This window comes from Lynx canadensis, chromosome D1 (genome assembly GCF_007474595.2).
Source record: "Lynx canadensis isolate LIC74 chromosome D1, mLynCan4.pri.v2, whole genome shotgun sequence".
Lineage (NCBI taxonomy): Eukaryota > Metazoa > Chordata > Mammalia > Carnivora > Felidae > Lynx > Lynx canadensis.
Genome location: NC_044312.2, coordinates 65,636,008 through 65,658,343, shown reverse-complemented (window position 1 = coordinate 65,658,343; position 22,336 = coordinate 65,636,008). Strand labels below are relative to the sequence as shown.

Below are 22,336 nucleotides of genomic sequence, written 5' to 3'. Positions count from 1 at the left end.
CGGATGTTCATTAGGCCTCTGTAGGACCAGCTGCATATAGACATAATCCCTACCCTTAAGGAATTTAGTAGTTCAGTGGACAAGGCACATAAAAGGTCAATATAAGTGGCACCAGGAGGAAGGGATTCGTTTAGTCACCGGCAGGAAGGAAGAGTGTGATCAAGATGAGGGCAAGGTTTCACAGAGGAAATGATGCAGATTTAGGTTTTGAAGTATGAAAAAATTGTGGCTTTTTTTTTAAGTTTGTTCCTTTTGGCCATCATGAATAGTTTTTTTTTTTTAATTTTTTATAACGTTTATTTATTATTGAAAGACAGAGAGAGACAGAGTATGAACAGGGGAGGGGCAGAGAGAGAGGGAGACACAGAATCTGAAGCAGGCTCCAGGCTCTGAGCTGTCGGCACAGAGCCTGACGCGGGGCTCAAACTCACAAACCAGGAGATCATGACCTGAGCCGAAGTCGGACGCTTAACTGACTGAGCCACCCAGGCGTCCCATGAATAGTTATTTTTTAAGTGGACAAGCCAAAGGAAGGGCATTCCAATGTAGAGGGATCAGCATGTGCCAAGACTGAGAGGAATGAAGCAGTATGTGCAAAGTTCTGTGCACATAACTACCAACTTGGTCATTTTTGCTGTGCGTGGTAGGGCAGGATGAGCAGCGGCAAGGTGAGACTGCAGAGACTGGTCTCCAGAACTAGCCCTTGTAGGGATGGATCTGCCGTTGCTCTGCATACCAGATCACCCCAAACTTAGTGGGTGTTTAAACAACAATAATTTTGTTATTACCTCTCATGGTTTTGGAGGTTTTGCTTGCAGTCTTCTCATGTAGTTTTAGTTAGGTGGTGGCTGGGGCTGGAATCATCAGAAGGCTTCCTCCTCCTGTGTGTGGTACCTGAGCTGGGGAGATTCAAGCATCTGGGGCTCCTGTGGTCTGCTGCTCTCACTCCACCCTCCCCCCACCCCCCCATTATTACTCCCTGTGGTCACTCTAGCATGGTGGTCTCAGGGATTGCTGGATTTCTTATCAGGTGGCTCAGGACTTGAAAGCTAGTGACCCTAGAGAGGCTGGCAGAGGTTGCATGGCCTTTATCTAACCTAGCCTTGGAAGTGAAGTACCCTCACATAGGCCACATTCTGTTCCTTGAGGTAGTTAAAGGGGCTCTTCTGATTTAAGGAGAGGAATATCAGACAGTTTGCCAACTTGTTTTGAAAGCATGAGAGTATAAAGAAACTTGAATTTTATGCTATGGGACAGTTTTTCCCAAACTTAATTCATTGCTTACCATCTTCACAGTATTACCATGGCCTCTTAATACCTGAACTGTTATTTACATAATGTTTAAATCAGCTCACTTTTGAACTTAAATTTGTTTTAAAAGGAAATGTTATCTCACTTTCTTAAAGTGGAAAATCAATATTACTTGTGATACACACAAGGTAACTTTTAAGTAAATACAGTGAGGACAAACAGTTTTAGCCAGGGGCGCCTGGGTGGCTCAGTTAGTTAAATGTCTGACTTTTGCTTTCCGCTCAGGTCATGATCTCACAGTTCATGAGATTGAGCCCTGAGTGGGACTCTGTGCTGATAGTGTGGAGCCTGCTTGGGATTCTCTCTCTCCCTCCCTCTCCTTCTCTCTCTGCCTTGCTCACACACACTCTTTCTCTCTCTCAAACTTATAAAAAAGAAATTAAAAAAATATTTAGCTAGATACTGCTGCCTATGAAAGTCTCTTTTAAGAGATCAAGTGAGGGGCGCCTGGGTGGCGCAGTCGGTTAAGCGTCCGACTTCAGCCAGGTCACGATCTCGCGGTCCGTGAGTTCGAGCCCCGCGTCAGGCTCTGGGCTGATGGCTCGGAGCCTGGAGCCTGTTTCCGATTCTGTGTCTCCCTCTCTCTCTGCCCCTCCCCCGTTCATGCTCTGTCTCTCCCTGTCCCAAAAATAAATAAACGTTGAAAAAAAAATTAAAAAAAAAAAAAAAAGAGATCAAGTGATTAGAGCTAGAGCTAGCAGCAGCGTGTGGAGACTTTCTATTGAATCGAGTGAGAGGTTTGCAAGAACAGGTGAACGACTCAATCACCTTGTGATTTCATGCCGCAGGGTGCCTGCCCTATAGTTCTTTACTGCGTTCTGGCAAGCACTGCTGTGGGCAGTGGAGCCACTAAAAGCACTTGAACCCTGGAGTGATACGGTGAACTTGCATTGCAGCAGGATCACTTTGGTTGAAGTGTAGGAAATAGGCTTGTAGAAAGTAAAAGTAGAAGCAAGGAGATGGTTCTTAGAGGATTATGGCAGTAAGTCAAGCCAATTGATGATAAACGCTGTGTGAATAAGGGGCAGGGGAAAGGAGGAGGTGAACCTGAGGCATTAAGGAGGCAGCATTGGCAGGGCCAGACTGAGTTGGAGTAAGAAGGAGAAGGAGAAGTCAGAGATGACTTGTAGAGTTGGGGAAAAGTGGAGAAAGTTTGTCGGAAAAGTACAAGAGGCAAAAAGTGTTTTATTAGAGGTGGAGTAGAAATGATGAGTTCAATTTTAGGCCTTTCTTTTTCTTAAAATTAAAAAAAAATTTTTTCTCTTAAATTTTTTAACATAAATTCACTTGGCACCCCATGGATTTGTCTGATTGTTTCTTTAGGGTGTTGTGTAGCTTCTTCCTCTCTCCCCTGTACTTTCTGTAAACTGCAGATTAGATCTAGAGGCTTGATTAGATTTAGGATAAGCATTTGTGGGGGGAGGAGGAAACCCTTTATAAATAATGCAGCAGATCAGAGGCACATAATGTCTGGTTTTCCCACTATTATTGATGCTAAACTTGGTCACTACTTAAGATAGGGCCAGCCAAATTTCTCCATTGTAAAATTACAGTTTTCATTTTATAACCAGCAGATAATCTGTGGGTAACCTTTGGCACTGTTCCCCATCAATCTTTCACTTAAGTGGTTTTATTTTTTCAACTTTTTATTGTGGAAAATGTCAAACATAGACAAAAGTAGAGAGAATCAAAGATGAACAGCTATACATCCATCATCCATCTTCAGCTGTTATTAGTACTTGGCCTAACTTGTTTTATTTCCATCCTTGTCTGCTACCTCTCCTTCTTCTCCACTGGATTTTTGGAAGCAAATTGTAGGCATCATACCATTTCATCCATAAATACTTCAGAATGTCTTTCTGAAAGACCTTTCAGACACATTTTGGACACGTTGATTTTTGATCAGTAGATTTTAGTTGCCCTCAGAAGGTACAAAGGATGCTGATGGTTGAACTGATCCAGAGTTAGGGCTTTACAAGTAGGTGCAGTGGAAGGAGAAGGGGTTAGTGATTTAAGGATGTGATGGATCATGGATTCTTGCTTGGAAGTTCATACTGCGAATCCTTCAGTGGTCTGGCCTCACAGCCCCTCAATCTGTTCAGCTCTAAAGACTTCATCTTCTATCCTCTTCTGGTTTCATCTTATAGCATGACCATATCTTTGGCCTCATCACCTAGAGATGTTCCACTTTCAGCATCCTAAGCTCTGAAATTGCTCTCCCTCTCTAGTCTTCTGGATGCTTACACATCCCACTCTTCATTGTCTCCTCTGGATAGCTGATTCTCTCACGTTTCGCTGCTTGTAGAGCCTCTTAGTGCCCTCAGGACTGCCTGCTTATTTTCTCATTCAGTCTGAACCCCAAAGATAAGAATTCCAGTCATGTACTGGATTACCTGATTTCCCTCCCTCTCTTCTCCTTCCTGTGCTCTTCGGTCCTTGTGGGCTCCATAATCAGATTTTTCTGCTACAGCCCTAGATTTCTGAGGGTTCCTCCATTTTTCAGAAGCACAGTTCCTGACCCTTCATTCCTGTCTCAGAAAATTATATGATTTCCCAGAGAAAAGATAAGACCCTTAATTTGGTTTTCAAAGCCCTCTAAGATCTGGTATTTCTCTTTCCAATTCTCCTTTTCCCTGGTTTACTTCCAGTTAAACTCCCGCCAGGCTGAACATCTTGTTTTCTTTCATATGTCTTCTACTTTCTTGCCTCCAAGACTTTGCTCATGTAGTTCCATCCATGCCCCAGTGTAAGGGCAGCCCTCTCTATTGAGTCCCTCCTGCTTCTTCAGTTGGAAGTAATCCCCCTCTACCTAAATCCACAGCGTTTCATCTCTCCAATGGCCCTTAAAATAGTCTTCCTGGTACTTACTATATTTATGTTTCTATTATATACACCTTACTAGAATGTGAACTCTTTGAGGATGGACTCATGCGTGAGGCATTTTGGTGTCCCAACCAGTGCTAAGCACATGAATTTGCACATGATGATGTTCAGTATGTATTAATTGAATGCACATATGATTGTGTGAATGGAAGGAGGGGAGACTGTTGCCCTGGCTTACTTACCAGAGACTTGTACTTAAAATTTCCTAGCCCTTCTCCTGTTCTAGTGAGTAAAGAATCAGACTTAGCTTGACTTGGCCCAGTAGAGGAATAGACCAAGCTCCTGACCCACATTGCAACGGGCGGAACACAAAGTTTGTCCCACTGTGGGAGCAGGAGCCTTGAGTACCAAGAGTTCCAGCAGGATGTTTCGGGTTTAGGGAGTTAGGCTGGCTTGGCTACATTCTGTGCACTGTAGGGGAGAGGATTTCAAAGTAGTACAGAAAAAGGAAACACTGAGAATGCTCTTGGCAGAGGTGGGAGCAGAGGGATTGGAGAGCATGGTGACCCTGAGGGGAGGGTTTTATTTTCATCAAGTCAGGCCAGTCCTTTTCCTCCTTACCCCCCAGGGCTGAGCCTCAGTTGGATATGGGAAAACATGTGGGCACGATGTTTGCCATTCTTCCTGCCTTGGGACCTTGAGTCATAGTCTAACTCTTCATCTCAAATAACCTCCTGTCTCATTCTGTCCAACTACTGTTTGTCCTTTAAGGTCTGGCTCATATTTCTCTCCCATAGAAACCCTTTCCTGAGCTACTCTAGCCCCTCCACTTCCAACCATTTTACTTTAGAGTACTTTAACTCTGTATCTCACATTTGAATTTTTTCCTATTGTTTTCTTGTCTCCCTAAGTTAGTCTGTGAGCTCCTTGAGTGCAAGAATCACATGTCATGTTTTTTTGTGTGTGTGTCTTTTTTTTTCTGCTGAAAACAAAGCAGTGACCAGTAATTACCACTGATTTTATTGAGGAGCCTGATACTAGAGCCTGATACTAGAACTTGAGAAGATTATCAGTAACAGAAAAACTGAAGATGGGAAAGGGCATGAAGGTTAAGCTTCATGAGCTGGGTCTCCAGAGTTTGGGTCTGGGGAGGCAATGCCTGTTTGTCTTTAACAATCACCTAGTGTACAAGAGAAGAGAGTGGGTTTCCTGAATTCTGGCTTTTGAAGCTCTGAATTCCAACAGTACTCAGCATCCAGGCAGGTAAGGGAATGAGGTGTTCAGGGCATGGCCTCCAGGGAAGAAGAAGGTGGGCTGATGGCTGGGGCCTCGCACAGCGGTGGACAGCTTGGGGTAAGCTGGCACCATGCTGGTTCCCCTCGTACGTGGGAGCGTTAGGCACACATGGTAGATTGGTGCTCGAAGGACCCTCACCAGCCTCTTCCCCGAGCTGGAAGCAGAACAGGGAGCAGCAAGCCAGTTGGCTGACTTGCGTTTTCTGCCTTAAAGTACTTTGTTTCTGTTGCTAACAACAGACATGGGTAGTGTAAATAAAACACAGACACACAGGCACATAGACACATATGTAGAGGCTGAAAATTTGAGTTGTTAGGGGCAGGAGGAGGGGCTGAGGTGGAAGGGGACTGAAAATGTGTAGCTAAGTCTCTGAAGATACTTAGTGTGAGCTGGGTCCTCTTCCAGCCTTTGAGGATAGAGTAGCTGAGTGAGGGAGCCTGGGCAGTCAGGTAGGGTATGATACTGTCTGGATACCACAAGTTATCAAAGACTAAGTGCTTGTTAACGGTTGGATGCAAAGCTTCACTCAGGCAGATACTCCTCCAAGTGAGATGCTTGTGATCTGAGGGCTGGTGGCAGCTTCTTCTCATCTGTCCTGTCTTTCTTTTAAGGCTTTTTGCTCATTGATCCCTTGTAGTGCTCTATGTGGTATACATTGACCAGCAGTGGTTGTGACCTTTCTAATGGTCTTGACCTGTCCAAGACCCCAGAGGTCTGCACACCTAAACATGTGACTGGTGTTTTGGGTAATGTCCTGAAAGCTGTGAGCTTCCTTAGTATGGACTGACACGCCATTCAGCCTTGTGGGGGGTTGGGGTAATCCTACCAGTAGGATGCTGAACAGTTAGTGCCATAACTAGCAGTTGTGTCTCATGTGAGACAAGCTTTTTAGAAACTTGAAGTCCAGATAGACTGTGATGAGAATAGGTAATGAGGAAGACTGTGAGTCTCCATTGCTGGAAATATAAATAGGAGTGGGTTAGGTGTTCTCTCTTCCTTTCTTCCTGGATCCAAAAGGCATCTAAGATTACATCTGGAGGACATTTTCTATTTCTATTCAGGGGGAAAAAAGAGTCTATATTGATATGATATGTCTCATGGAGTTACTGCATTTGTTCCTACAGGAGTTAAAGGCTCAAGGGACAAGTGAATGGGTTACCTATTTTTTAACTTAGAAGGTATGCAAGATTATCCCTATAATAACAGCCATCAGACTTATATTCTGATAATCTTTCTTGAATAGGAGAGAGAGGAATAGAGTTACTATTAGGGTCTGAGAATTGCACATTACCCTGAGGGACCTCAGGAGGTTGCCTCCCATGTGACCATCATCTATGCAGTCACAGTGGCACAAAGTCTTTTTAAAAAGACTTTAATCGCTTTTTAAATGTTTATTTATTTTTGAGAGAGAGAGTGTGTGAGAGGCAGAGAGAGACAGAGACAGAGACAGAGAGAGACAGAGGCTCAGAAGCATGCTCTGAGCTGACAGCAGAGAGTCCATGGCTTGAACTCACAAACCATGAGATCATGACCAGAGCCAAAGTCAGACACTTAACAAACTGAGCCACCCAGGACCTCCAAAGTCTGGGAACTCTTGAGGAGAGTATTGGTCATTTTCTCTCCATTTTCTGGCTTAGGAAGGGTAGTCTAGGGCTATTACTGAATGGGGTTGGATTCAGCCTACCTCTGAAGCTGATAAAACTCCAAAGCAGGAGGCAGCACTACTCCCCAGGTGATCGGAGAGAATGATGGTTCTTGTAATAAAATATGTTCGAAACCACCAAACCTGGGTGGCTTCTTGGAGATGCTTAAGGGAGAGGCATGAAGATCTCGTCCAACTGGACTTCATTTCTCACCCCCTTGTGTTCCCCCACAAGAATCACAGCAAGTTTCCAGTTGAGGTCTGGTCATTGACTCCCCTACCTGCACAGTTCAAGTGAGCAGGGAGGTTTATGTGAAGCCCCTCCCACCGGTTAGACACATGTAGGGCTGTGTTGTTTTCCTTATTGTGTACTCAGTGTCTGGCCTGGTGCCTGGCACAGAGGAAGTGCATAGTCATTGTTTGTGGATTGAGTGGCTTCTCCACCTAAGTCTGAGACCTTAGACTAGGCCTTGGAGCATGGATAGTATTTGGATAAGCAGAAAGGAAGGAAAGACTCCAGGCAGGAAGTGGTTTGAGCACAAAAACATGGAGGCAGAAATGGACATGCTTGCAGCAGGAGGTATTCTGTTCAGAGAGAGAAGTGTGTGTGTGTGTGTGTGTGTGTGTGTGTGTGTGTATGTGCGTGCGCAGGTCTGTGTGTCTTTGTGTGGAGGGGAATGGAGGGTGTGGTAGTATGGTGAGGGGTGGTGGAAGAAGAGAAGTATGATTGGTTGGTAGCATTTGACAAGGTTCTGGAAGAACTGGAAGAATCTGGATCTGGTATGGTTGGCAATTGAGGAGCCCCAAGGAATGACATGATTATATTGATGTTCCAGGATGCTTGGTCTGTTGTTTATGAGCGGAGAGGACTGGACGTGGAAGCATAAAGGGAAACTAGTAATGATAATAGTAATACTTCACATTTATTTAGTGTGAAGTGATAAGCTGGAGAAAAATTGCATAGAAGATGACATAGTTAGCTTCTTCATATTTGGCTATATTTGGCTCTTATTTGGTTAAATAAGAAATGGCTCCAAGGACATCTTCTGCTTCCCAAAACGTGTCCTTGAAACTGCTGGAGCTGGGGCTGTTATCTGACTCGGCTAGGCTGCTAAGTTTCTGCACACTCTCTGCCAGGAACTAATGTCCTTTGGCGTCAGCTGGGGTGTGTCCCCAATCCAGCCAACTGGAAGGTCAGAGAAATTAGCCACTAGAATGTGCCCATTAGTGCTATGAGGGGTTACAACCTGTCACTGGAATCCTAAGCCTGGGAACTGCTTCTCTCACAGGGCTTTTCCAAGTTGGAACAGGCTAACTGTTCTAGCACTGACTGCTCCCTTATTTGGACACTAAATTTTCAGGGTGAGATTGGACTTCTCCTTTGGTTTAGGAGAGTTTTTTAAGGATCTGCTACCCTTTTGAGTGATTTTCAGAGATAACATGACATTAGAGCCATAATTTTCTTCACCTGATTCTTTACTTGGCCTCCAGCCCATCCACTTATAAAACCAGGATGGGGCCCTGTCTGCTTACCTCAGTCTTCCTAGGGGAAAAATGGATTAACTCATCGTGAAGCCAAGAGTCAGGGTGGCTGAGGCTCAAGAGTGACTCCAGGGCTTGGGGGTGACTTCATGTCCAGCCTTGGGGCTTATCTCTTGGCTTTGGGGAATTTACACTCAGCATTGACTTGGTGGAGTTGTAGTTTATCAGCCCAGCTTCAGGTGGGGCCAAGGTGGGGAGCAAGGTGCAGGGAGGGGTGTGAGTTAGTGGTGGTGGTCGTGGGTGGTGTGGTGCTGCCAAGTGTGAAGAATCTTCTGTGGCAACTTTGAGAGCATACTTCTTCCCCTGCCCACACCCTACCATAGACAGCTAATTCTTCCAGAAACCTGGCTCTGTCAACTTCTGCCTTTCCTTGTGGTTGACCCCTGCAAACCTCAGGAAAGTAACTGAGCTCATGAGGGTGACATTGGATCCTACTGGAAGAGGGGAAAGCAGGAAGGAGAACATGCTTCTGTCCACAAAGGTGTGCTTTCACTAGTTGGAACTCGCTGTGAGGCGGCCTTCAGCCCTTTGGGCAGTTACTGTGGGTTTATAGTGTGATGCTGTATGTGGAAGAGGCTGTAACGCATGGAGACAGGTATGACTGTGGAGTGGAGGCAGGGCCTCCAACCCAACCCCAAGTAGGGGCTAACTGAACTGAAAAACAGTTACTGCCCAGAAAGAAAGCATGTTGGGCAGGGGTAAATTCTGTTTGCGCGACGCCTCACTTAATCTACACAATACTTCGTGGTGGGAACTGTCATCTCCATTTAATAGAGGAGGAAACCGAAGTTTAGAAAGGTTAGGTCACTCATAGCCAGTGGAAGCAGAGTTGGAATTTATAACCAAGACAACTCTTTTCCATTATTCATTATAGAGGAAACCATGACAAGCTATTAATTTTAATACACTCTTTATTTTAGAATAGTTTTAGATTTACACAAACGTTGTAAAGAGAGAACAGAGAGTTTCTGTAGACCCTGCAAGCCATTAAGTTTTTTCTTCCCCTTCTGGTCCATTTCATGAGGATTCGTGGGGGGTGGGGGTGGAATACAGATTTGGAGTAAGGACATTTTCCCCCAAAGATCCTAACTTGCAGATTTTTCAGCTAGGAGTTTTGGAAGTCCATCAAAGTACATAATTTCTCCCCCAGTTCCACTTTGTCCCAGCTCTGCCGGACTAGACTAGACCTGGCTTTTGACTCTAGTTTCAGAGTCAAATACCCTAGTTTCTTCCTTTTTTTTTTTAATATATATTTTTTAATGTTTATTTATTTTTGAGAGAGAGAGAGAGAGAGAGAGAGAGAGGCAGAAACAGAGGGAGACACAGAATCCGAAGCAGGTTCCAGGCTCTGAGCTGTCAGCGCAGAGCCCGACACAGGGCTCAAAACCACGAACTGTGAGATCATGACCTGAGTTGAAGTCAGACGCTTCACTGACTGAGCCACGCAGGTGCCCCACATGCCCTAATTTCTGATGCTGTCAGTAGAATTAGATAGCAACTGAGTTTCAGAGTTAGGGAAGGCAGGTCATGGTGGGGAGGATCTTTAGCCGTTTGGCTCCTGGACATTCTTCTGTCTGATGTGACTGTGACAGGGCAGTGTTAACAGTTTGAGCTGGTGGTTCATGGACTGGAGCTAGAGCCCTCCGGAGGGACACAGGGAGCATCAGTGTGGGGAGGCCTGTTTGCTTGGATGCTCTTGAGTCTGCCTTTGCACGGTGAAGAGTGTTTTGTAGCCATGGCTTCTCTGGGCCCAGGCCTCTGTCTGCAAGCAGGCAGGCTGGCTGTGGGCAGGATAATATCCATGGGCAGCTGGTGTCCTTTGTTTTGGGTACCAGGCATATTCTCCATTTAAGGGAAAGGGGTCTACAATCTCCTTGGCTCTGGGTGTGAATGGGCTGGCCCAAAGTTTGCTCATGGCCTTTGCTGGATGTGCTTTTTCAATGAGATCATTTCAGAATTACATTCCTATGAAATTATATTTCACTCAGGACGTGAAACTGGATTTGTGTAAAAGCATTGGCACTAAAACTCAGGGCTAAGAGCAGGGCAGAAATGAGAATAGGGATAAACAGCCTCTTCTTTAGAAGGAGGAGAAGACAGAAGGAGAGAGAAAACAGTTGTTAAAGGATTTTGCATTTAAAATTGGTACACTGTAAGCATACTCAGGGAGTAGGGATTGCCCTTAGACTGTAGAAAGGCAGACACGATATTTGTTGTCCCACCTGCCTGCCGCTTCCAGGCAGTAGGGGCTCATTCTCCCACATATTTCTCTCTCAGAGCTTGTTCTGTCTCTGTCTCTCTGTCTTTGTTTCTCTCTCATTGGCTCTGTCTCTGTCTCTCTTTGTCTCCCTCTGTCTCTGTCTCTCTGCCTCTGTCTGCCTGTATCTCTCTCTCTCTCTCTCTCTCTCTCTCTCTCTCTCTCTCTCTGTCTCACACACACACACACACACACACACACACACACATACACACACAACACGGCCCTTTCATGCTGGCAGTATGAGATTATCATATTCTGTATGATTCTGATTTGTATCCCTGTGTAAATACTGTTCTCTTAGCTCAGAATGTCATTCTCTCCATTTATCTGCTTCAGAAACTCCAGTCACACTCTAAAACTCATTCGCCTTCTCTGAACTCTACTGTGCTGCCCTGAGACAGTTATTTTCTGGTACTTCTGTGCTATCACCCCTTTGTGCATCCTGCTCTTTTGTACTTCTCATTTCTTGTATCTGGAGGGGAAGGATATTTCACCCAGTAGCTTGTGTGGTGCTTCATCAAGAGTAGGTGCTCATTAAATGATTGTTGAAGGAAGGAAGTGAATAAATGAAGACTTGGATATAAGCAAAAGTTGAGTACTGCAAACAGGGTGAGCCACAGAATGGTGGCTAACACAGCATAAATGACCTCAGATGCCAGGAGACTAGAGTCAGACTTGCAGAAAAGGTGATGCATGGGGCACCTTAGTGGCTCAGTTTGTTGAGCATCCGACTCTTGATTTTAGCTCAGGTCATGATTCCAGGGTTGTGGGATGGAGACCTGCATCAGGCTCCACACTGATACTGGAGCCTGCTTAAGACTCAATCTCTCTCTCTCTCTCTCTCTCTCTCTCTTTCTCTCTTTCTCTCCCCTCCCCCTCTCCCCCTTTCTTCCTCTCCCTCACTTATGCTCTCTTTCTCTCTCTCTTTCCTCAAAAAAAAAATGTGCAAAAAAGGGGGGGATACATATGTATGCACACAAAAATAAAAGTTTGAAGGTTAGATGATGCCACTTCCTAGTAAACTGTGCAAAGCTACAGCAGGATAGAGAGGAAAGAGCTCTAGATTTGGAATTGGGGATTCTGCTGGTGGTGGTAATAATACTCATAATTATTAATAACAACAGCAACAATAATAACATAATAACAGCATAATCCTTACTGTGACCAGACGCCATTCCAGGCACTTCCTTACTATAAGCCCTGTGAGGCAGCTTAATTAACAATTATTAATTGTTGACATATGAAGAACTGAGGTCACATAGCTACAAAGTAGTTCTAGGCCTGGTTCTGTACTTACTAGTTGAGTGACCTTGGGATAAGACAGCCTCCCTGGAGTCTCAGCCTTTGTTAAATGCAGAAAATACTCCTGCCTGATAAAGTCTGTAGCACGTGCAACTCTTGGTCTTGGGGTCTTGAATTTAAATCCCATGTTGGGTGTCAAGGTTACTAAAAAAAGAAAAAGTTGGAGAATATACTTATGGCATGTAACCTCTGAGGCTTGCTTGGTAGACTCCACTGAGATAATAACATGTGAAAGTGGTTTTGAAAACTATAAAGCACTCTTAAAGTACTTTGAACTAGTGCTCAGGAAGAAGGGAAACTTATATAGTAATTGTGGTTTAGGTATTGGGCTCATACTTAATGTGTATGCTGCTGAGTGTGGGGCCACAATTGTGCTTCACAGCTTTCCTGAACTGGCTTGTGGCAGTATCTTTGAGTATATTTATAATCGGGATTTGAGGGGTGCCTGGGTGGCTCAGTTGGTTAAGCGTGTGACTCTTGGTTTTGGCTCAGGTTGTGATCTCATGGTTTCATGGGTTCAAGCCCTGTGTCAGGCTCTATGTTGGTAGCATGAAGCCTGCTTGGGAGTCTCTCTCTGCCTCTCTCTCTCTCTGCCTCACCCCCATTTTCTCTCTCTCTCTCTCTCTCTCAAAAATAAATAAATAAACTTCAAAAAAATAATCAGGATTTGAGCTGTCATTAATGAATTAAGAAACCAGTTTTTATTGGAGATATATATATATGAATTATCACTAAAACAGATTCTTAGGGCTAACCAGCCCTTCCTTTCTAGCCAGCAAAGTAGTGTAAAGCAGGATGGTGGGCATTGGCGTGGGGGAGAATTACTCTGTTGGGCCCTTAGGAGCAGTGAGACCACTCAGCTGGTGGCAGAGAGGCTGGCTCAGAGAAGAGGCCTGTGTCAGCTCCCACAGCCCAGCTGCACAGCAGCAACTGGAGGATTCTGTGGGCTGGTGGGTGTGACCTGTTTTTCTTCAGGTGAGAAATTTGTGGGGCGTCTTAAAAGTTGATGTATATTGCTATTGCCTTGATAATGGAGACTGTGTGCAAGAAAATGGTCCATTTTTTGGAACATTGGGCTCCTCGATGTGCCACGACTTAGGTTTGGGAGTGAACTGTGCTGAGTCAGGCAGTGGATAAGGAAGAGGGGTGAAGGGCGTGGAATAGGGGTGTCTCCATATGCAGCCAAGAAGAGCAGTGTGGCCCTTCTGAAGCCAGTTGCTAACCAATATTCTCTGGACATCCTTAGAGCCAAGCAGCCTCCTCCGTGAGGTCTGAGCTCAGAGTGCCTCCAGCCTAATAGCTGCCTGGATTGGCCATGATGCCTGTGTGAATAATTATAGGTCACTGAACAGAACCGCTAGTCAGCTACATCCCTCAAAAATGCCTAATTGTAGGCTACAAATATGAAAATATACAAAAGATTAGATGCATGTCATACCCCATTACAGAGAGCAATGGCATGAGTCAGATGTGACTTGGGTGGCTTTTAGTATGTGAAAGCTGCTTGGTGAGCATGCTGGCTGGCCCAGAAGAATGCAGGAGGAATATTCCCCATGCTTCTCACAAGGAGACTAGGGACTTAGGTGAGAAAATACATGCTGAGACCATAGCTTGCTCTCTGTATCTGCACTTGCAGATAAATGAATGTGATTTCCTGAAGGTAGATTTGATTCCTCTTTGGGAATTGTCTCCAGCATCAGTTTACAAACCACGTTAGAAAACGTCACATTTGAGTCTAGGACTCTTGGCATTTGTGAGTCCAACATTTTTGGATTTAACCATTTCTACCACCCCTGGAGTCTTGTGAAGTGTATTAGTTTGTAGATTGCTGATGTTAACCTTAAAAATAAAACTTACTTTGCCATCAAAATGGGTTTATTCAGGAATAGCAGAGAATTACAATTCAAGACAAACAAGCTACCACAAAACCATACGCAAGTCCAAAGAACGAAGGAGAGGAACACTCTTTTATTGAGGAAAAGGGGAAATTGGGAGGGGCTGTTATAAACAAAAAGTCCATTGAAGTATAGTGGTTTTTCATTGGCTGAATTGTGACCTCTCATTGGCTGGGCTGTTGCTGGGAGAAGAGAAAAACCTTTCTTCTTCCTGCTGGTCTAGTAAAGTAGCTGAAGTAGTGTGGACTTCCTTTTGGGCCTGCAATTGTGAGAGCTCCCACTTCTGGCCTCCTGACTCCATTTTAATTTTTTTTTTTTCTGTTTTTTTTTTTCTTTTTCTTTCAACGTTTTTTTAAATTTATTTTTGGGACAGAGAGAGACAGGGCATGAACGGGGGAGGGGCAGAGAGAGAGGGAGACACAGAATCGGAAACAGGCTCCAGGCTCTGAGCCATCAGCCCAGAGCCCGACGCGGGGCTCGAACTCACGGACCGCGAGATCGTGACCTGGCTGAAGTCGGATGCTTAACCGACAGTGCCACCCAGGCGCCCCTCCTGACTCCATTTTAAATGAAGTTTCTTTTTATTAATTTTCATACTGAGGTCCGAGTGTGAAACATGGTGCTGCAAGGACTCAGGAGAGCAGGGTGCTTTGAGTCTGTCTTTGTGCTGAGCATTAGATCTCCATTCGGAATGATCTGTGCATTTGTGAGGAAGGTAAAATAGGTTAGGATAAGAATTCTTTTTTTTCCTAAGGTTTTCTTTTTAAGGTTTATTTGAGAGAGAGAGCAAGAGAGAGAGAGAGTGCCAAGTGTGAGTTGGGGAGAGGCAGAGAGATATAGAATGAATGAATGAATTCTGGGCAGGCTCTGCACTGTCAGTGTGATACGAGGCTCGAACTCATGAACTGCGAGATCACGACCCAAGGGGAAGTCAGACGCTTAATTGACTGAACCACCCAGGCACCTCAGGGTAAGGATTTTTTTTTTTTTTTTTAATGTTTATTTATTTTTGAGAGAGACAGAGACAGAATGCAAGTGGGTTAGGGGCAGAGAGAGAGGGAGACATAGAGTCCGAAGCAGGCTCCAGGCTCTGAGCTGTCAGCACAGAGCCTGACGCAGGCTCGAACTTATAACTGTGAGATCATGACCGAGCCGAAGTCGGACGCTCAACCGACTGAGCCACCCAGGTGCCCCTGGTAAGGATTTTTAAAATGAGTCTGTGGAGTAGCTTGTGAACCCCCTAAAAGGAAAACCCTGAAATGGGAGACAGGGTTTCTGTGGGGGTTATTGGGGTTTATTAGATAGCCACAGGGCTCTGTGACTCAAAGTGAGTAACTGCTGTCCTCTAAAGAGTGGAGATTTGGGACAGTTTCAGTACACATCCCCTTTGATATGAAGGCTCTACAGTATACTTGACAGTTACTGCTTATTCTGACCTAAGATGGTTTTCTCTAGTTTGTACTTTTTTTTGGTCATATGAATGAGTTAGCATCCTTGAAGAATGCAGATTTTCCTTCAGAGAAACTTCAAATCGTATTTCAAAGCCTCTGAGGGCAGTTTCCAAATGAGAGTTTCAGAAATGCTTTGACAATGTATTGGATGGAATAAACATTTAGGCCTTTAAGGACTACTTTGAAGAGGGTAACGTCTGGGTGTATTGTGTATTTGTGTATCATTATTGTTAAATAATCTGCTTCATTACCTGTAGTTATAACTTTCATGCCCTCACCAGTTGGAGCCAAGCCTACAGCTCTAGCACAAGCTAGGCAAAGAAGATCGTAGAATTATTTCTTTGAAAATTGCTCTATAGTAACTATGTTGTCATTCAGGTGGCCTCTAGCAGGATAATTGCCTGAGGCTGATGGGGATATGATAAGCTCCTTGAGAGAAGTGAAAGCATCTGAAATACCTCATGTTACCTGTCAGGACCATACTTACCTATTGCTGGGCTGAGGGAGCTTGGGTTCACGTAGAAGCCTACTTTGCCAGGTGGTGGTGAAACGGGGGCTTTAATAAATGTTCAGCCTGGTGGCTTGCTCTGGTCTGATCTGGTCGAACACCCTGCTGTCTCTCAGTGGGAGGCCCCTCCACAGCTGAAAAGGCAGCCTTAGCTTAGTCTAGATTTCTAGGCTTTTTAAGTAGCAGAAGTGGTAGGTAGGGTTCATCTGTGGCCTTTGGGGTCTTCTTTCCTCTCAGTTTCAAATTCTTTAGTCAATTCTGAAACCAAGGAATCTGAATATGGAAGGGACCTTACATGCCATCTGTGCTAAACTACAAAGCAGGGCGAGAGGGGAGATAGACTAAGTTTATCTACCTTATTCACTGCTGTGTCCATAACATCTTAATTAAGTGAATGGCATGTAGTAGGGATTCAAACAATACTTTCTGGAAGTGAATACTTTCTGGAGTGAGTCCCTGTGAACACCAACAACTTCACACCATTGCTATTGCTTCATTAATTCATCTATTTGACAACTATTAATAAGCACCTACTGTGTGCTATTTACCCTGAGTTCTGGGATATACTACGGTGAACAAGATAGTCCTTGTCTTCAAGAGCATAGTTTGTAATTGAGAAAATTGGTAATTAAAAAGAACTTAAAGTCTTTAATTGGAATTTAAGACTAAAAAATTCTTCCTCATTTTCTCCGTTCTGGATCTTCTTATGTCTGAGGTCTCTTTGGGGGCCGTAGAAAACACATATAATCCCTTTTTCACATGAGAGCCTTTCGGAATTCTCAAGGCAATTATCCTCTTCCTCCATCCCCAGTCTTGTCTTCTCCAGGGTAAACATTCTCCATTCCTTTAGTCATTTCTCCCATCACATGCCTCTGAGTGCCCCCTCCATCCCGGTTGCTGTCCTCAGGATGCAGTCCAAACTGAGTCTGTCCATTTGACAGTGTGCAGTCCAGAACTCAATACAGTATCCCAAACATTAAGTTCCAGGGAACACTCCAGCCTGGAGCCCTTCCTGCGTTTCTGCTTTTCTGTGTTTTCTCTGGGCCCAAGCAATGGCCTATGGAAAGAGAAGGTCCTGGACTTGGCCAGACTGAGAACATCTTCATATCTGGCTGGCTAACCCTAAAAGTGAAACTTTGTTTTGTCTTCTTTCTGCCTTTGCCCCCAACCCCTACCCCTCTCCCTTGATATGGACAGTCTATGTACAGCCTTGCTGCCTGCCAGTGGCTTGCCTTTCCTTTTCTGAGTCACTGCCCTTCATTACCAGGGAAATTAGCATGAAAAAGCAAATTCCAGTTCTATAACTTTATTCTGTTCTAGCCCTTTGTCACATTCTGTACCCCAACCCCCACCAAAAATGACAAAAGTTGAGTCTTGTGACATCACAATAGTTAGCTATTGTATCAAAGGCCATGATGTCACCAACGGAGGATTATAACTTCAGGGAAGAATGGAGGGAGGGAGTGTAGCAGGCTAGAGACTCCTTAGGAACAAAGGAGTTATTTTTATGCAAATCTTCACCCAAAAAGCAGCAGTGGCCTTTCTATGGATGGGCTGTCTGTCAGTGGAAGCCCTCACCCAGATTCCCATTGCTCCCTCCCTCTGTGGATTAATGGTTTGGTTTGTGGACATTGCCCAAGCCTGAGCATGTGTGGAAGTCTCCTGCTGGCGGGCTGGCTTCTGGGCTGGCTTTGGGTTTTGTTCATGAAGTCAGTACTGAATAGAGCTTTTTAGGGAGGGAGTTCAGAGGAGAGCCTGGGAGCCTGGGGTGAAGCTGACACGGATGTGCACAGCCTCCGGGTTGAGAGAGAGCTGATGTGCAGCCACTTGTCTTCCGGCAGAGGGGCAGCTGTTCTGTCGGGCTCCGTGTGCCTCCACGTGCCCTCCATAGACCTGAGTGCTTGCTGCTCACCTGTTTCTGGGGCAGGGTTGGGTGTGCCCTGGGGACTCCTTTTTGGCTCCTGGATGCAGAGATGTAAAAACACCTGCTGCAGATGTTCCCAAACGTTCTCAGTTCGTGGGCGCTTTATATTTCAGTAATTTTTTCAGTGTCCGTAGACATTTAGGTCTAAACAATTTAGTAAGTACTTATATCCTAACAACTGACTACCCATTTGAAAAAATTATACACCTAAATGGAAAGGAAACATACTTTTATTTCATAAATAATTACAGTTACTAACTAGTGGGTCATACTGGGCCCTGTACCATGTCTCACATCTTAGTATGGGGACAGATGGTAGCTACACTTGTAGTGAACATGGCATCATGGATGAACTTGTAGAATCACGATTTATACACCCGAAACTATTGCAACATTGGTTGTCAACTAGTCAAAAAACCCCTCACATCTTGGAATCAGATTGAATATTGCCATCCTCATTTCCTGTTCTACATTGCTTTTCACATGGTACTCGCTTTTTATCACTGTAGCTGCTGAAAACCCAGCTTCACCAAGAAATGGCATCACTAAAAAGAATGTAGTGTGATCTGATGTTAAAACTGTGAACTCGTGGGATGTCCGGCAAATGTTGAATATTGCTCTGTTTCCCTCAAAAAAATTAAAATATCTTGTATTTTACTGTGAGTTCATTGCAGTGCTCTAGGATACCTCAGCACACAGTTTGAGAATCACAGACCTGCAATTGCCAAGCAGCACTTGCTTTGTTTAAAGGAGGAAAAAGAGGCAAATTCTGTCCCCATAATGACTCTTAAAGAAGTTGGACAGATGGATGGACAGAGTCCCCTTACCTGCAGTCTCTGCTTCGGCATGACTGCACTTTTTTGGGGAAGGCCTTTCTTTGACCAGGGTCTGGCTTTGTGAGAGTTTCTGTTCCTGAGTGGGGAAGAATGATGAAGAGAAAAGGCCTGCAGAGCAGCAAGAGAGGAGCATCTCTTATATTTATTTTGTGCTGATTCAGGGCCCTCTGAAGTAGTCGGCTTAAAGAAAAATGGGATTTTTAACACCAAGAATTTGGGGGCCAGGCAGGGGACCTCTGCTAATATCCTTTTCAAACTCTATCCACATAGAGCGGGGCTGCAGGTGTGTACTTGGGATAGAGGATGGCTTCCTGCCGCAAGATATGACAAAGACCAAGGGACTGATGTGCTCTGGTATCAATTATGGAGCTCAATGCTAACCTTCTCCAGACTCTGGTGTCTGCCACTTACTGTGTATCCCTGGGCAAATTACTTAGCCTGAGCCTCAGTTTCTTCACCCGTAAAGTAGAAATACTGACAGATTAAATGAGATAAATGCATGCATAGAGCCAGCAAAGTCTGCTGTGTATGTACACTTTCATCTACTGCCTTCCAAAATTGAGGAACAAAGGGCTTTTCTCCAAAAGTGATCTGGCCAAGATCTGCAGTATGAGAATAAATCTACTTCTTCATGATAATTCTGTGTATCTAATGTTCTCAAATCTTCTGAGCCCCTTTAACCTGTGTACACACTCCGTGGGTTCCTTTTTCATTTTCTAAATGACATTTAAAAAATGAACAGAGTTCTTATTTAATGTAGTTAATTTATCAGCGTTTTCCATTAGGTTGTCACTTTTTGTGTCCTGTTCCAGAAATCTCAGCCTCCTCCAAGGTCTGTCTCTTTGGCTTTTGCTCATGGTTTTTCTTCTGTTTTCAGTGCTCCTCTTTTGTCTTCTTTATCTTTCCCAAGCCCTGCAAGACCCAGCCCAGTATCACTCTCTGTCTTCTCCAGATGCCCTCCTAAAATCCATTCTGGCCACCTGATTAGGTGTCCTTCTCCTTGTTCCCAGAGCTCTGTGTTCATACTTCTTTCACAGCTCTTGTTACATTGTACCAGAATCTTTTTTAATCTAACTCAGGCAGGATAGGATAGCTGCTCAAGGGCAAAGACCAGATTAAAGCACAGTGGTTTGGGGGCTTGGCTGGGAAGATATTCTCAAAGGGTTTGAGTAAGTAAATAATTGAAAGCCTTAGGTGCCCACACCTGGCCCTCTTCTCTACTTCTCTGACAGTATTTCCCAACCTATCTTAACCGTTCCCCCTTTGGATGAACGTAAAAATCTTGTGGGCAGATCGTGACTCCCCCAGGGAGTATAATCCTGATTGAGAGTTAACTACATTCTAGTGCTTCACAGAGGTCTGTTCAGTAGTATCCACAATGTAGACATGAGAAAAGAGAGGTCCTGTAATTCATTAAGATCCATAGAAAGGACCCTTGCATTTTGCAGTCAGAAAGTCCTTGTAATCTTTGCAGAGAGCAATTTCAGGTCAGTTCTTAGGCTGCAGTCACCCCTGCCCTGAATCTTTTGGATGCTCAGAGGGCTGGTCCTTTTTGAGTTTTCTGAGTGGGTAGGATTGTTGCAGGTAGGGTTAGACTCTGAACTGGAAAGGTTTGTGGGGTTGGAAGATGGGCCTGGATAATGGAGCCTGAAGCTGTTCACCCTGTCCAGGAAGGGCCACTCTGAGCTGGTGGCAAATTTTTTTCATTCAAAAAATATTTTTTGAGGGCCTACTGTGTGTCAGGCAGTGTTCTAGCCACTGAGGACACAGATTATGAACAAAAATCCTTAGCTTATATAAACACAGTAAGTGGGAAAAAAAAGTAGTATGTGAGATTGCAATAAATGATATGGAGAAAAATAAACCAAGAAGTGGGGAATAGGAGTGGTGAGGGGTCACAGAATGGAGGAAGGTTATTTTTGGTTTTGTTTTTAAAGATTTTATTTTTATTTATTTATTTAAAAAAAATTTTTTTTCAACGTTTATTTATTTTTTTTTGGGACAGAGAGAGACAGAGCATGAATGGGGGAGGGGCAGAGAGAGAGGGAGACACAGAATCGGAAACAGGCTCCAGGCTCCGAGCCATCAGCCCAGAGCCCGACGCGGGGCTCGAACTCACGGACCGCGAGATCGTGACCTGGCTGAAGTCGGACGCTTAACCGACTGCACCACCCAGGTGCCCCTAAAGATTTTATTTTTAAATAATCTCCACACCCAACATGGGCTCAAACTTGCAACCCCGAGATCAAGAGTTGCATGCTCTACTGACTGAGCCAGTTAGGCACCCCAGAGAAGATTTTTTTTTTAAGTTTTATTTATTTATTTTGAGAGAGAGAGAGAGAGAGAGAGCACATGCTGAAGGGGGAGAGAGAGAGAGAGAGAGAGAGAGAGAGAGAGAGAGAGAGAGAGAATCACAGGAACATTCTGCACCATTTGTACAGAGCCCAATGTGGGGCTTGAACTCATGAACCATGAGATCATGACCTGGGCTGAAATCAAGAGTCAGACACTTAGCCGACTGAGCCGACTGAGCACTCAGATGCCCCAAAGAAGGTTTTTTAGTGGGAATTTTGTTAATACTAAGTTTTTACAGTGTGGTCAGGGAAGGCCCCATTAAGAAGGGGACACATGTGACCCAAGTCCTGGAAGAAGAAGGAGCAGGCTTTCTTGTGGGGTGTTCTGTAGTTACAGGGCATGGCCAAGTATGAAGGCCCTGAGGTAGCACATGCTTTGGGTGTTTGAGAAAGCAACAAGGAGGCAGTGTGGCTAGTGTGGAAAGAGTAAGGGGAAGAATAGTTGAAAGGAGGTCAAAGATCTCATGAAGAGCCTTGTGAGTCATTTTACTTATGAGTAAAAAGACTTGCTTTTACTTTGGGAGCCATGTCAGGGTTTTCAGCAGAAAGGTGACAAGATCTGCACTAATGCTGGTGGTAGGTTATTGAGGGTCTGCTCTGATAGTTACTGTTTTCTCAGTGAAACAGGAAGCAAAGTCAGCTAGAAGAGTAAGAAAAAGGAAAGAGATTTTAAGATTGAGAATGGGGGAAAGCTAACCCACCATCTAGAGACTTCAAGTGTGTTCCCTCTTGGTTCTCAGTATCCTCTGTTTTTCGTAGATGGCTTCTCATTCGTCTCTGTGTTCTCATTATAGAGGTGGGATATTCTGCCTAATGCTACAGATAGAAGAATGGAAGTATGGAGACTTGTGCAGTCCCTTTGGCCCTTACTATTCCCTAGTCTTCTTCTGAGAAAGTTGGCTTGTGGGTGGTGTGTTTTTTAGAGCAGGGAAGGCATCTTTCCATCAGTCAGGTTGAGTTCACCTAGACTGGAAAGCATGGGAAGGGGGAGAAGGAGGTCAAGATTTAGGATCAAGAAAGGCTTCAGAAAGAAGTTGACACTTGAGTTGAATATTCAAGAAAGAGTGGGGGAGGAGGACATCAAGATAGAAGGAATTGGTTAAACAAAACCTTAAAGACATGAACATTATTGGCATCTGCAGAAAATGGCAACCAGTCTGCTGTGGCTGGCCAGAGGAAGGCACTGTGTGAG

The 22,336-nt window shown here is 44.6% G+C and overlaps 1 protein-coding gene across 4 annotated transcripts in view; it reads left to right on the top strand.

The window, feature by feature from the left end:
• DENND2B (DENN domain containing 2B) overlaps window positions 1–22,336 on the top strand; it is a 158,359-nt gene that overhangs the window by 70,400 nt on the left and 65,623 nt on the right. The window contains exon 1 of one of the 4 annotated variants that reach the window (XM_030332096.1): window positions 7,532–7,652. The exons of the other annotated variants lie outside the window; for them this stretch is intronic. The gene's annotated coding sequence lies outside the window, so the exon portion shown is untranslated. Of the gene's footprint in view, window positions 1–7,531; window positions 7,653–22,336 lie in introns of those variants that run through there. 4 annotated transcript variants of the gene reach the window in all.